This window comes from Lepidochelys kempii, chromosome 1 (genome assembly GCF_965140265.1).
Source record: "Lepidochelys kempii isolate rLepKem1 chromosome 1, rLepKem1.hap2, whole genome shotgun sequence".
In the NCBI taxonomy this organism is placed as follows: Eukaryota; Metazoa; Chordata; order Testudines; family Cheloniidae; genus Lepidochelys; species Lepidochelys kempii.
The window spans coordinates 221,666,360-221,682,420 of record NC_133256.1 but is presented as its reverse complement, the minus strand read 5'-3'; the positions used below and the strand labels follow the sequence as shown (position 1 = coordinate 221,682,420).

General features: G+C 43.7%; 1 protein-coding gene across 13 annotated transcripts in view; it reads left to right on the top strand.

The window, feature by feature from the left end:
• CCDC91 (coiled-coil domain containing 91) overlaps window positions 1-16,061 on the top strand; it is a 334,198-nt gene that overhangs the window by 155,851 nt on the left and 162,286 nt on the right. The gene's annotated exons all lie outside the window — the stretch shown is intronic.

Here is a 16,061-nt window from a genome sequence, read left to right as displayed (position 1 = left end):
AATTGAGTATGATCTCTGCAGCTAGGTGAAGCTGGGGTTTCCCTTTTAATGACTACTCCCAGCCAACGGGCACTCTAGGCCAGGGTGGATCCAGGCACTGGAACTAAGAGCATGTCTCTTCTGCGTTGTCAACGACCACTGTGCTGGCACCGAGGTAGCGGGAAGGAGCGTGTGGTCTTATTCAAATGCACAGATGACAAAAGGTGTATAAGAGGGGAGGGAAAGGAGTAAATTGGAACAAGGAATCTGGTGAAGGTGGGGAAGAAACTGGGACAGGTTGGGCAAGAAGACTGGTACTTGGGGGTGGGGAGTCTGGGACTGGGAGCTGTAATGAGGGAAATGAGATGGAGGGGCTGGCAGCCATTTGACTGAGGGTGGGGAACCCTTGGATTGGATGAGGAATTAGCAAAAAGAGGGGAAACTGAAACTGGTTGGACAAGGACACTAGGGTTAGGAACCAGTGTGGGGGAAAAATGGAGGTGGGGAGACAGATCTGACAAGGAGCTGGGATACAGGGGGGAAAACTGGGACTGGCTGAGCAAAGGGCTTGGAACAATAAATCATGGATGAGTGAGCCTGAGGTGATGTCTCAGTAGGGGGAGAAACTGAGTATGGTTGAGGAGGCTGGGAATTTCTGTTGGTTGGGGGAGGAGCAAGACAGATTGGATGAGGAGCCAGGATGCAAGAACTGAGACTGGCTGGGCAAAGAGATTGAGATTGGATATGGTGAGGGGGATAGAATAGGAATGGAGGAGAAATTGGGACTTGGACAGTGAGCCCAGTTGGGTGACGCTAGGACTTGCTGGGCAAAGAAACTGTGACAAGGAACGAGGAGTGGGGAAGAAACAGGACTGGGACAATGCAGAAGGAGGTCAAGCTTGTGGGGAATGGGCAGAAGTCTTTACACTTCCCTCCAGAATCCTGGAGTAGAACCCAAGATTACTGAATCACAACATTCCTCTGATGTCGGCAAATATATGTGAAACCCACTGGCAAAGTGCATGTCTCACCCCCTCTAATGCTGCTCCACATAAAGGATGACAATCTAATACTCACCATCGATTGTTCTGTTAGCTCAAGTGGCAGAGGAGGTCTGTGTGGTGGAGCTAAAGGTTCCAACCCTGCTGATGAACCATGTGGATGTTACTTTGTTGCCACATGATAGAATTTGTTTTATCAGTTTTTTCTAAAAACCTAGAAATATCTTTATACATATGGTGTTGTAAGTTGTTGAGAAGCAAGTAATTTTATTCTAAACCTTTATAATTTAGAGAAACAAAAAATGATAGTCCAAATCTTAAGAATTCTCTCTCTTAATCCCAGTTCAGGGATGTGACTCCCACTGTTTTAGTCATGTGGGGTTGAATGAAATTATTATGCCAATCTATAAGAATAATCAATAATAATACACTGAGACAGAACTCATTACTAATTTTGGGAACAATGTACTTTGGTTTTAGTTTACCTACAGAAGAGCATGCTCCTGAGAACAGACCCACTCTCAGAGATGTAATCTCTGTTGAAAGCTCTCCACAGAGACATACAAAGAGGCCATAAGTACAGACTGTCTGGTTTGGCCAATGTTCATGGCAGAGGGGCATTGCTGGCACATGATGGCATATATCACATTGGTAGATGTGCAGGTGAACGAGCCCCTGATGGTGTGGCTGATGTGATTAGATCCTATGATGATGTCCCTTGAATAGATATGTGGACAGAGTTGGCAACAGGCTTTGTTGCAAGGATGGGTTCCTGGGTTAGTATTTTTGTTGTGTGGAGTGTGGTTGCTGGTGAATTTTTGCTTCAGGTAGGGGAGCTGTCTCTAAGTGAGGACTGGCCTGTCTCCCAAGCTCTGTGAGAGTGAGGGATTGTCCTTCAGGATCGGTTGTAGATCCTTGATGATGCACTGGTAGTAATAATAATGATAATAGCCTACCTTAATCAATGAGTCTCGTTAGAGTTGGTATGGCAATACCCATTTTTTCATGTTTTGTGTGTGTGTATATCTATCTATCTATCCTCCTACTGTATTTTCCACTGCTTGCATCTGATGAAGTGGGCTTTAGCCCATGAAAGTTTGTGCTCAAATAAATGTGATAGTCTATAAGGTGCCACAAGTAGTCCTCGTTCTTTTTGCTTATTTTCACTGTAAAAGTCTTTCATCACTCAAAATAGACTTTTTTTTAAACATAAATAATTCTTAGAGAGTTTGTAAACTTTAATAGTTCTCGAATAAGTTGTTGTCCTTTGTTCTTACCTTTCCTTGGAAAAGTAACTTTTGCTTTTGAGTTTGGTTAAGGAGTTGCTTAAGCATTGCCAGATAACTAACTCCCAATTAATATAAATATTTCTATAGACAGATGGCTTTTTACATTAGTAATCTGTTATAGCATCACATGATCTAATGTTTGTACATAAAACATGTTACTACTTATATAACAACGGTGTCAGGCAATAATATGAGGGCTTGCATTTAGATACAAGACATTTGCAAGTATACATTTCCAAAGAAGGTTATTCCATCTTAAGCATTTGAGGAACAACCAGGTTTTCACCTTCAAGTGAAAATGAGTTAAAAGTAATTAATATTAGTTGTAAAACATTTTCCAATCATAACTGTTCTTCCTTAAAATTGTAGAATGAAGACTTTAGAGTTCTTATTCTTATTAAAACTAATTTCTTTTATAGTTCTACAATCCTTTTGTGTGGGTTTAAACTGTCGACTTCTTTTTTTGCAAAGGGGAGGGGTGAAAAGAGCCCCACTTTAATGACTTAATTTATAGCTCAGATAACATCCTGATTATCACTTAGCTTTGAATATCCTGAATGAAGAACATCCTTGCATTCTTTTACACAATCGGATCTTTTCCTAGAAACATAAATATCTTCAGTGGTTGCCTTGAGATAAGGATCATATCTATATGAAACTGGTACCTTATACAAGAGTGTGTGTCTCGGTCTTCGATAAGACACACAAGGTTTGTTTGCCTTTTGACTGAATTAAGAACCTATCTTTTTGTATTACATTTACAACCTGCAGTTAAATTCCTGTCAAATATTCTGTGTAAGGTAAAAGTCACAATAACATACAAACATAGTATAAAGGAAAATCGTATAGAATGTTAAAGCAAAATAGACGCTATAACGCTGCATTCCAGAGTTTGTGTGAATACACTTGGAAGTTTTGCATCAATACTGAGGTTTACTCCATTATGTGACTCTCATGTAAATGGGCAGATTGCAAGAACTGGTAACTGGAGGTTCCAGTCCACAGAGTAGTTACAGTATGGCCAGTGGCAGTGCAGGTTTCTCCAGACTTGCCCCACCAACGTGCCTCAAGCTAGGTTTGGAGCAATGACCTTTGGGGGAGAGGGGTTCGTTCTTTTTCCCCACTTATTCCTTGCCATCTCTCTGGAGATTGTCAGAAAGAGTACAGTTTCTGTGGTGTCACTTGTCAACTAGGAACCTGATTGAGACGACCTGCTCACTTTGGGTAGGCTATTGAAAACTATTGAAAATTTCCAACATGAGCCAGATTTGAGCCACTGACCCAAGTGTGATAAAAGTTGTATTTCATAAGGCATCCGCAAAAAGAAAAGGAGTACTTTTGGCACCTTAGAGACTAACAAATTTATTTGAGCATAAGCTTTCATGAGCTACAGCTCACTTCATCGGGTGCATTCAATGGAAAATACAGTGGGGAGATTTATATACACAGAAAACATGAAACAGTGGGTGTTACCATACACGCTGTAACAAGAGTGATCAGGTAAGGTGAGCTATTACTAGCAGGATAGCGAGGGGAAATAGTGATTTTGTAGCGATAATCAAGGTGGGCCATTTCCAGCAGTTGACAAGAACGTCCGAGGAACAGTAGCATGGGAGGGGGGGGAATAAACATGGGGAAATAGTTTTACTTTGTGTAAAATGACACATACACTCTCAGTATTTATTCAAGCCTAATTTAATGGTGTCCAGTTCGCAAATTAATTCCAATTAATACGCCGTCTCTCGTTGGAGTCTGTTTTTTGAAGTTTTTTTGTTGAAGAATTGCCACTTTTAGGTCTGTAATCGAGTGACCAAAGAGATTGAAGTGTTCTCCGACTGTATTTTTGAATGTTGTAATTCTTGACGTTTGATTTGTGTCAATTTATTCTTTTACGTAGAGACTGTCCAGTTTGGCCAATGTATATGGCATTTTCCATTGAATGCATCCGATGAAGTGAGCTATAGCTCATGAAAGCTTATGCTCAAATAAATTTGTTAGTCTCTAAGGTGCCACAAGTCCTCTTTTTTTTTTTTTTTTTTTTTTGGCGGATACAGACTAACATGGCTGCTACTCTGAAACCTGTCATAAGGCATCTGGTCATTTTAATTTAAAATTATTCTATGATAAACACACTGAGATCTGCTTAATTGATACAAGTGCACTGACTTGTTACAGCTAATTTTTATGCATTTTCATTTCTAAAAAAAGTTCTTCTGCAAAAATAGAATTTTTTTATATGGGTTGTAGGAGAAGTTTTGTAAACTATTGCCTTTGTTAATTTTCTGTATTTTGTATCTGATGATTGAAATTCCTTTGTATGAGCTACCGTGTGTTTCCTATGATTAAAAGTATAGTTTTTTCCCCTAAGAGAATTTCTCAAAATATGCACTATAAACTTAAAATTGCATGAGCACATGTCATTTTGTGATTCTTTGAAACCATTCTACTAAACAGCTGTTAATCCATCCTCTCTTTAACTGATGTTTCACTAGTTTGAATTTTTAGTTACTACTTCAGATCTATTTTAAAAGAGGATTCTAACTTTCAGGTACTCTGATTTGGCACAAAAGATTAGGGATCCAATCAAATAGTCTGCCCCTGAGTAATATTTATATTTAACATAACATTTCTTGTAGACTGTTTATGTTCAAGTTATATAAAGACATTCTTTTAGATCAGGAAGTCCTAGGATGAATACACCTCATACAAGTTTTCCTGTTGCCTCATTGGTTAGTTGCCACATTTTGGTCAATGAGATCACAGTACTCAGAGGAGGAATAACATCAGATATGCCAGCCTCCATTTAAAATACTGCAACAGACCTCTTCTACAAACATGCAGCGAGTCAATCTTCAAAGTAGCATGAGAAATTCAAAAAATATTTCAGATAGAAAAAAAAAAGTTTTCTTCTTATAGCTTTAATACCTTTTTAATCCCATGTGCAAAACAGGAGCAATTTTAGATGGCAGGGGACTCCAGTGAGGACAAGACCCTTCTTGTGTGTGTTTTTTTAAATTAATTTAATGTTAAAATATACATTAGTGGTTAATATTCCAGTGTGTTATAATTGGTAAAGTATGTTCTACATTTTAAAGATAATTTTTACTGCTCATTCATGTCTTTGGGAACTTACTTGATTATACTCGACAAACATGTTAGCAGTTTTGCTCAGTTAATGGCCACACAACCATGTAAGAAGCCAAAGTATAACATATTCGTTTAATGTAAAAATGTACGTGTGATTACACCTTCTGGTGAAATATAGAGTTGTCAAAGCGATTGAATCTCTTAATTCACTAATGTTTAGCCACTCTTAATGCTGTGATGAAATATATCTTCTCTAGATTTAAGACTTTGTAACAGTAAAGAAGTGTTTTCCATTTTCAGAGGACTTCACAATCATCACATCATGGAGCATCACAACATGGGGAATAGTTGGCCAGCCCTCTGTGGAGAAAGAGGTGGTTAGGGACTATTTAGAAAAGCTGGACGTGCACAAATCCATGGGGCCGGACGAGTTGCATCCGAGAGTGCTAAAGGAATTGGCGGCTGTGATTGCAGAGCCATTGGCCATTATCTTTGAAAACTCATGGCGAACGGGGGAAGTCCTGGATGACTGGAAAAAGGCTAATGTAATGCCAATCTTTAAAAAAGGGAAGAAGGAGGATTCTGGGAACTACAGGCCAGTCAGCCTCACCTCAGTCCCTGGAAAAATCATGGAGCAGGTCCTCAAAGAATCAATCCTGAAGCACTTACATGAGAGGAAAGTGATCAGGAACAGTCAGCATGGATTCACCAAGGGAAGGTCATGCCTGACTAATCTAATCGCCTTTTATGATGAGATTACTGGTTCTGAGGATGAAGGGAAAGCAGTGGATGTATTGTTTCTTGACTTTAGCAAAGCTTTTGACAAGGTCTCCCACAGTATTCTTGTCAGCAAGTTAAAGAAGTATGGGCTGGATGAATGCACTATAAGGTGGGTAGAAAGTTGGCTAGATTGTCGGGCTCAACGGGTAGTGATCAATGGCTCCATGTCTAGTTGGCAGCCGGTGTCAAGTGGAGTGCCCCAGGGGTCGGTCCTGGGGCCGGTTTTGTTCAATATCTTCATAAATGATCTGGAGGATGGTGTGGATTGCACTCTCAGCAAATTTGCGGATGATACTAAACTGGGAGGAGTGGTAGATACGCTGGAGGGCAGGGATAGGATACAGAGGGACCTAGACAAATTGGAGGATTGGGCCAAAAGAAATCTGATGAGGTTCAATAAGGATAAGTGCAGGGTCCTGCACTTAGGACGGAAGAACCCAATGCACAGCTACAGACTAGGGACCGAATGGCTCGGCAGCAGTTCTGCGGAAAAGGACCTAGGGGTGACAGTGGACGAGAAGCTGGATATGAGTCAGCAGTGTGCCCTTGTTGCCAAGAAGGCCAATGGCATTTTGGGATGTATAAGTAGGGGCATAGCGAGCAGATCGAGGGACGTGATCGTCCCCCTCTATTCGACATTGGTGAGGGCTCATCTGGAGTACTGTGTCCAGTTTTGGGCCCCACACTACAAGAAGGATGTGGATAAATTGGAAAGAGTCCAGCGAAGGGCAACAAAAATGATTAGGGGACTGGAACACATGATTTATGAGGAGAGGCTGAGGGAACTGGGATTGTTTAGTCTGCAGAAGAGAAGAATGAGGGGGGATTTGATAGCTGCTTTCAACTACCTGAGAGGTGGTTCCAGAGAGGATGGTTCTAGACTATTCTCAGTGGTAGAAGAGGACAGGACAAGGAGTAATGGTCTCAAGTTGCAGTGCGGGAGGTTTAGGTTGGATATTAGGAAAAACTTTTTCTCTAGGAGGGTGGTGAAACACTGGAATGCGTTGCCTAGGGAGGTGGTAGAATCTCCTTCCTTAGAGGTTTTTAAGGTCAAGCTTGACAAAGCCCTGGCTGGGATGATTTAATTGGGGATTGGTCCTGCTTTGAGCAGGGGGTTGGACTAGATGACCTCCTGAGGTCCCTTCCAACCCTGATATTCTATGATTCTATGATCATTAACTAATTAATTCCTATATCTGTGTGAGGTAGATAGTTAAGTATTTTTTCCTCTATTTTAGAGAATGGGAAACTGAATCAGAAAGCTTAAGTGACTCACTGAAAGCCACAAAGAGAGGTTTCAGATGTGAAATTAGAATTGAGACATCCCTGATGATTAGACCTGTATTGGGACCACTAGATTGCTCTGAAATTGACTGGATTATGGCATGGGCAAGTTTATCCAGTATACAAGATTTAACCATAAATTCATTTTATGCTTGAAAATTGCACCTCCAATTTTGTGGTGCAATTAATTACAGCCGTTTATATATAGCATCCTGCATCAGGACATCTTTCTATATTTCAGGAGAGATGTTCAAAAACTGGAGAAGGTTCATAGAAGAAATGATTCCCTACAGCGAGAGCTTCTGAGCTCAGTCTGTGGAGTTTAGAATAGCAAAGATTTAAGGGGTCACTTGATCACAGTGTATAAGTACTTATATGAGCAACAGAAAGTTGATAATAAAGGGATCTTCACTCTAGCAGACAAAAGTATAACAAAAATCAGTATCTGGAAACTAAAGCTAGCTGAATTCAGACTAAATATAAAGGTGCACATTTTTAACAGGCAACGTAATTAGTCACTGGAAAAATTTACCAAGGATTGTTGAGGATTCTCCATCACTGGAGATGTTTAAATCAAGATTGGATATTTTTTCTGAAGGATATGCTCTAATTCAGTCACAGCTATTAGACATGAAGCAGGAATTAGTTCTGGGACGACCTATGTGCTTTGTTATGCAGGACATCAGACTAGATAACCACAATTGTCCCACTGGCCTGAAATCTTTGAATCTATGAATTACCTTCATCACTTCTCATCTATGCTGTTTTTACTGGCGTCACCCTTTTAACTGCAATATTGCATCTGTACTACAATAATTACAGGTGCAAGTATAACCGTATTAGTTTAGTAAACCTAATCTGCAAAAACCTGTTAATATTCTGTTGTATTTTCTTGAAGACATGAAGATAATTACAGATTTTTAGGGAGTGACAACAATTCTATGATTTCTGATTAAGAATTCTACAGAATAATAAAAATAATACCTAGCTCTTATATAGCATTTTTCATCCCTAGATCTCAAAGAGCTTAGTACCATTTTACAGACAGGGAAAGTGAGGCACAGAGAAGGGAAGTGTGACTTGCTCATGGTTACCCAGCAGCCCAGTGACAAAACCAGGAATAGAACCCAGCCTTCTGAGTGCTATTCCAGTGCTCTAGCTGCTAGGCGATCTTCTTTCTCTCCCACTGCACGCATTCAGCTTTAGAACATGTGTAAGTATTTAGTGTGGACAATGAACCTGTTAAAAAAATCTTATCAGTAAGGACTGCATTATTTACAACTCTAAAGCTACTGTAACTTCATAGCTTTCTTATTTCAGTGTATTAAATGTGGAGGAGTAAGGACTGTATTTGAATTTGGTCTAATCTAAATAAATAAGGATATTGAAAATATGAAAGCAGAATCATTGCTAACAATGATTCAAGGCCATTGAACTACTAAACGTACCTCATAACAGTAATTGGCTTAATAGCAATTTCAGACATGAATTTGACAAAACTAGTATACAACAGTGACTTATGCAGATGTCAAATCGTACTCAACAGACGACACATTCCGTGTATTTCTATTTTTGGGTCCGTACTACCGTGCAGAAGGAGCTTAGAGCCTTACCTGTTAAATTTTGGGACTTTGAGATTCCATATTGCTGTGCTTCGTGCATGCCTTAGTCAAGTACTTAAGCTTTCCCCATGTGTTCCTTACTTAGTTCCCTTTCTGTGCAGTTAAAGTAAGAGCTTCCTCAGGACTATTGTGCTTTTCTCCATTTAGCTGGCTCTTGACGACACTGGTTTGCTTTGCTGTTTCAGCCTCCTTTTTCCTATATATTCATATAGTACTTTTGTTATTATTGTCCTAATAAAGCTCAAATTTTAAGATATTTGGTTTCTTCATCAATGATTACATTTTGCTGAGATGCTATCTTTGCCTTTGACGCCTCTGGATGTTGTGCCTGCATTTTTACTTGCAGTATTACTTAACTTCAGCCATTGTGTCATGGACACATGCTGCTCTCTAATGCCTCTAAAGATACAACACTGGAGTTAACCCCGTACCAGTTCCCACTATATATATTTTAATGGTTATTACAATTTAGTTTTTTCCAGAGCTGTTGGCCTGGCTCAGCTTTGTGTGTAGTCAGCTTTCTCTGATGCTAGATTGGTTGTTTCTTTTTCTATTCTTGCTCATTGTAGGACTAGAGGAAGATGGTCAAATGATTTCTAGAAATGCTTGATTGTAACTATATGAATGCCTTTTGCGCAACATGACATTCATGACTAATGTACTATCTCTTTTGGGATGGGCCACAATAGTTTGTGTGCTACCTATTCTTGGATGTCATTCTGTGCCATTAGGCTCTGAAAAGAGCTCTGAAACCCCTGTTGTTCTCCTCCAGAAATTGCAGTAATCTGGCATAGTGTTTATCTAGGGCCTTGAAATATAGACCAAGTTGCGTTCTCAAATGGAATGCTAAAGTTGTATTCTCAATACCTGCTTTGGCACAGGTATGACAAAATTTCAGAGCATTGCGCAGTCCCTCGGTACCGACATACACTATTTCATTGGTGCTGGACACCATCTTTTCCTCATCCAGTTAAGTGTCGCCAATTCAGATAATGCTCTGTCTAGTCTGCTCAAATATGAGAACAGTTGTCGCCTGACATCCAGTGACTCTGGCCTTGGTGCTTGACAACTATTCCATGTGGAACCATGTGAAACTGCATAGTACCAGCATAGGTGCCTGGACCTGTGAACTCCAGGAGGTAATGTCCAAGAACATTTCCTGCTTTCATGACCAAGTTCAAAAAGATCACTTGGATTGTTTGACGGTTTGTACCATACTGAATAACTCAAAGCTCTTTCCTGATGCTTGGTCTAGTCTGAATTCTTGGTGTTGTGGGGCCAAAGTCTGCACCTTGGCTGGGATGTAGGTCCTTGATCCCATCATGTTTGATGAATTTGGCTTCAGTTCAAAGACCGTTATCTGTGGATGCTACCTGTGGTGGTAATTATGGCACAACTCATGTTGTATGCTTCAGCACCGCTGGCTTTCCATATTGAGGCAGCACTCTGACACATCTTATCTGGATCATGAGGACAGAGTTGGAATCAGCATGACACCTGGGACATGTGTTTGGAACAGTAGGGTACTGTTGATCAGGGGGATCAGTATGGGGGAGGTTGTATTTTGTACTCTGAAGAGACTGCTGATTCTTTGGAAGGCAAATATACATCCACAAGCTTAGATGACAAATTGACTCTTCCCTGGTGTGATGTGGTATATAAGCCTCACACTGGGGAACCAAAGGTTAACAAGCAGCTTTGGGCCCAAAAGGCCCTGCCCAGTCGCACCTGCTGGGCATGCTCACAGCGGAGGCAGAGCTCAAAAGGGAATGGCCCAGCTCAGTCAAGGTGGACAGAGAGGGAACAGTCCTATGCTGGTATCTCTGGGGGAGAGGCCACAGGAGCATCACACCGCCTGGACCCAGACCTATTGCAGAGCAGCCAATGGCCCCCATTTAGACCAGAAACAGCTGCGATTGAAGAAGAGCCTCCAGATCACTGTCAATGAGAAACATCCCCTGTGAGGTTATAAGCTATAAGCCAACACTTGTGACTTTGGAGGGGACTGAACCAGCCAGCCACAGGACCCTGAGTTGGAACCCAATGGAGCAGGAAGGGCCCAGGTTCCCCTACCACTGGCCGTACACTCACCCCTGGGCAACGCTGCTGGACTTGGACATGGAAGTCCCCAACACCTGAAAAACCCAATCTTTTCCCAGTTCTTAGAATGGATGACTAAAGTCACCAGTTTTTCTTTAGTCCGAGACTCGGAAACTCGAGTGACCCAAATTAGCAGGATCATGGACCAGATGAATATTTCTAATAGAGCTGCAGCAGCTCTATGCAATTTCCTGGACCATTTGGTGGAGATGTGACACCACCTTCATTCAACTCATGTTGTTAAGGTGGTATAGTAGAAATACATTTTTTCTAATGTGTAGCTAGTAATATTTTCTACCCTTTCCATAAGTGTAATAAAAGAATCTATCGTCAGTGCTAAGAGAAGAACAATGTGATACAGACCCACAGGCATGAACTGAGATGCTTGGTTGCACATAAAAAAAGACTTTCTAATCTTCCGTTTTTGCTCCTTTTATTCAAAGTACTTGCTCTTCTCTTTTAACTGACTGTCCACATAGATTTCATTTCTCGTGCATGTGAGCCTTATGTCAAAGATCAGATTCTTTTGTCCAGCAGCGTCCTTTGGGGCTATATTTGCACCCTGGATGCTCTCCTCCCCCCACGCCTCCGCACCTTAGGGCATAAAGGGCACCCTGGATTCCTCCTTACCACCCAGGACAGTGAGATGGAACCTTTGGTAGTGTCCCTTCATTTGTGTGCTTTGCAACTTGATTCCATGTGTGTCTGTCTCTCTCTGTGTGTAACTAGTTAATAAATTTTAGTGTAGATAATATAGCTTTTAGTTAAAATAGTATAGTGCAGTGGCTGTCAACCAGAGGGCTGGGGCTCCCTGGGTGGCCGCGAGCAGGTTTCAGGGGGTCCTCCAAGCAGAGCCAGCATTAGACTCCCTGGGGCCCAGGGCAGAAAGCCGAAGCCCCATGTTATGGGGTTGAAGCCTGGGGCCCTGAGTCTAACCACCTGTGGCTGAAGCTGAAGCCTGAGCAATGTAGCTTTGTAGGGGGGCCTTAGGGTTGCCAACTTTCTAATTGCGCAAAAACGAACACCCTTTCCTCACCATTTCCCTGAGGCCCTGCCCCTGCCCAACCCCTTCTCTAAGGTTCTGCCCCTGCTCACTCCATTCCTCTGTCACTCGCTCTCCCCCACCCTCACTCACTCACTCATTTTCACTGGGCTGGGGCAGCAGGTTGGAGTGCGATAGGGGGTGAGAGCATCAGCTGGGGGTGTGTGGGCTCTTGGGTATAGGAGGGGGTTCTGGGCTGGGTGTGGGGCTGAGGGGTTCGGAGTGTGGGAGGGGGTTCCAGCCTGAGGCAGGGGTTGGAGTGTGGGAGGGGGTACGGATTCTGGGGGGGATGAGGGATTTGGGGTGCAGGAGGAGGCGTCAGGCTGGGGCCCGAGAGATTTGGCATGTGAGGGTGGGGCTCCGGGCTGAGGCAGGTGTTGGAGTGTGGGAGAGGGCATGGGCTCTGGGCTAGGCTCCATTGTGGGGCCAGAAATGAGGGGTTCTGGATGTGGGAGGGGGATTTGGGCTGGGCCAGAGGGTTGGGGTTCAGGGGGGTGAGGGTGCAGGCTCTGGGGTGGGGCTGGGAATAAGGGGTTTCGGGTGCAGGAGGGGGACTCCAGATTGGGGATGAGGGGTTTGGAGTGTGGAAGGGGATTCTGAGGTGGGGCAAGGGGTTGGGGCACAGGAGCGGGTTTGGGATGTGGGCTCTGAGAGGGAGTTTAGGTGTGTGAGGGGGCTCAGGGTTTGGTGTTCAGGCATAGAAGGAAGCTCAGGGTACAGGCTCTGTGAGGGAGTTTGTGTGCAGGAGGGGGCTCAGGGCAGGAGGTTGGGGCATGGGAGGAGGTGCAGGCTCCAGGAGGGAGTGTGGGTGGGGGAGGGTGCTCAGGGCTGGTGCAGTGGGTTGGGGTGCAAGAGGGGTTTTGGGACGCAGGCTCTGGGTGGCGACCACCTCTGGCGGTTCCCCCCGAGCGGCAACATGTCCCTCGGCTCCGAGGCAGAGTCATGGCCAGGTTGGTCTGCACGCTGCCTCTGCCCGTAGGTGCCACCCCTGCAGCTCCCATTGGCCATGGTTTCCAGCCAATTGGAGCTATGGAGCTGGCGCTCGGGGCAGGGTGGGGGCAGCACATGGAGCCCCTGTGGCCATCCCTCCGCTTAGGAGCCGAGGGACATCTCCATTTCCAGGGAGCTGCATGGAGCCAGGTAGGGAGCCTCTTGGCCCTGCACCAACCAAACTTCTAGTGACTCGGTCAGTGGTGCAGACTGGAGCCGCCAGGGTCCCTTTTCGACTGGGCATTCTGGTTGAAAACTGGACATCTGGCAACCCTAGGGTGCCTGTGGCCAGAGGCCCCAGGGAATTGCCCTGCTTGCTACCCCCAATACTGGCCCTGGCTTTTATATGCAGAAAACTAGTTATTGTAGCACAGGTGGGCTATGGAGTTTTATAACATGTTGCGGAGGGAGGGGGAGGGAGGCTCAGAAAGAAAAAGATTGTGAACTCCTAGTATAATGTATAATATAGTGTGTAATATAGTATTATTTTACACCCTTTGCCTATTTTACTTATTTAAACGCACACAGAGAGATATCTCCCTGGCACTGGGATTTAGCTGAAATGCTGAATGAAAGTCCTCAGGATTCAAAATTTGCCCCTCCTGTGATGCAACTAGTCTACTAAATGACAGGTACTTGAGGTGTCAATGACTGGGACATGGGCAGTTGTGTCCAGTGGGTAGAGCTGAGTCAGGCCTAATGGTTAGAGCAGGAGTTGGTAGTCAGGAATTGGAGTCCATGGTCATGTCTGGCAACAGAAGGCAGGAATCAGAGCCAAAAGTCAGGACCAGGTTACCTTGAATGAGGCAAAGCAAGGGCAAGGCTGTGGACAAGCAGGCACAACAGCTATCGTAGCCATGGGCAAATGTTTTGAGCAGCCACTGAACTGCTGCTGCTGAGCTTAAGGGCTGGTCTGCTGACTCTTCCAACCAATCAGTGGCTGTAGCCAATTAGGTAACCTACTACAGGCCAGCTGCACTTGTTAGGTTGCCCAGAGACTGGCTGTGCGGCAGGCCTTGCTTTCAGACTGGCTCTGTTGGTGGTCCAGATTCCTGACAGTATCCTCCCCCCAAGATGTCTCCTAGGGGCCCAGTTTCTCAGGATATTTCCAATGGAACTCTCACAGTAGGTCCAGGCATGGATGTTCTTTATTAGTACCGAAGACTGGTCATCTGGACCGTAACCTTCCCAGTCAACCAGAACTTGAGCCTTCATCTAATTTGCCAAGAAATTAGGATTTGGTGGACCAAGTACTCCCCCTGTCTCCAGACTGTTATGGGTGGTAGTGACTTAGAGAAATTTGGATATAAGCTTCTCGATGTATAGCTTTAAAAGGTGAGTTGTGTAAGATGGGGTGCATCTTAAGGACTCTGGCAGCTGTAATCTAAAAGCCATTGGGTTTACTGGTTCTATAATTTTGAAGGGGTCCAGGTATCGGTAGTCTAGTTTGGCAGATGGGCAGCTTGATTTAAGGTTTTGCTCAGTCTCATCTTGTCACTTACAACCAAATTAGGGGCACCCTGATGGTCTTGGTCCGCATGGTGTTCATTGGCTTCTTTGGCAGAGGGCAAGTGCTTTATTAAGCTCCTGGTGCAGTTGGGAGGCTAAATCCACCATGGCCAGTACTGGCGAACTCATGAGTAAGTCTGTGCAGAAGAGAGGGTGAAAGCCATAGTGTTTGCGAAAAATGGGCTATATTGTGTTAAGGCATGGATTACATTTGCTATGTATGAATTAGGTATAGAATAGCGAGGGAAGCCAGTTGTCTTGATGGTAATTCAAAAAGCAGTGAAGATACTGCTCCAAGATTTGATTGACTCTCTCTGTTTGTCTATTAGTCTGCAGGTGATAGGCAGATGAGATGAGGGGCTCGATATCAAAGGGTCTGAAAAATTTCTTCCAGAATTGGGAGATCAGCTGGGGACCCCAGCCTGATACAATGCCTGTCAATAACCTGGTCGGATACCTGCATCATTCAGGGTCTGGCAGATCTGGATTGCAAATGGGTCGTTGGCGAACAGATGGAGGACATCAGACTACTGTCTGTTGTACAGTTGACAAAGCTGGACACCTTGAGCACGGTGACAGAGGGCTCTTCATCAGGTTCAAGATACTTGTGTTTCCAAAGTAGGGCATCTGCCTTCCCATTTTCCATCACTGGCTGATAGCTCGTTTTGATTTTGTTATGACCTAAGAAGAGGACCGGTGGATCTAGCGTTGATTAAGGCAGAAACTTGCAGGGCAGCTGCATGAGGATCAGTCCAAACTTTGACACAGTACTGTTTCCTATTTGGGGGCTCAAGATCTGACACCTCTTTCGATGGAGCTGTCCGGCAGTTATTTAAATAAACTCTACATATCTGTCTGCTGTCAGTGAGTTCACTGCTTGTTAGTTACCAGAAGTGGAATTAATTTGAACAGTCATTTGAGGAAAGAACAGTTGTTTACCCTGTAAAGACTCCAGTCTTGCACACATGGGGTGCATGTGCATCTGAAGTAGAATACATGTGAACAAAGAACCACAGTTACAGTAGATTATGTAACCTTTCTTCATAGTTAAATGCACAATCTGCATTGTTCTTTCACCAGAGAAACGTGAAGAAGTCAAACAGATCTTCTCTGTTGACTTGAAACTTTCCTTATGGCATTGGGTGTCACAAGTATGTAGCGGAAAAGGCATTGAAGATACATATGCCTATATTCATATGCCTGTCATAATGGGGCACAGCAGATGCATGAGGGAGCATGGAGAGAACCTTTTGCGGGTAAATAGTTGAGGATAACCTGACAAAGAAATCTTAAGGCAAACTTTATTCTCTTGGGTCAGTGGTACAGTTCTCCATCTTCCATAGAAGAAGGAAGGGGAAAGCACCAGCTAAGAAGCAAG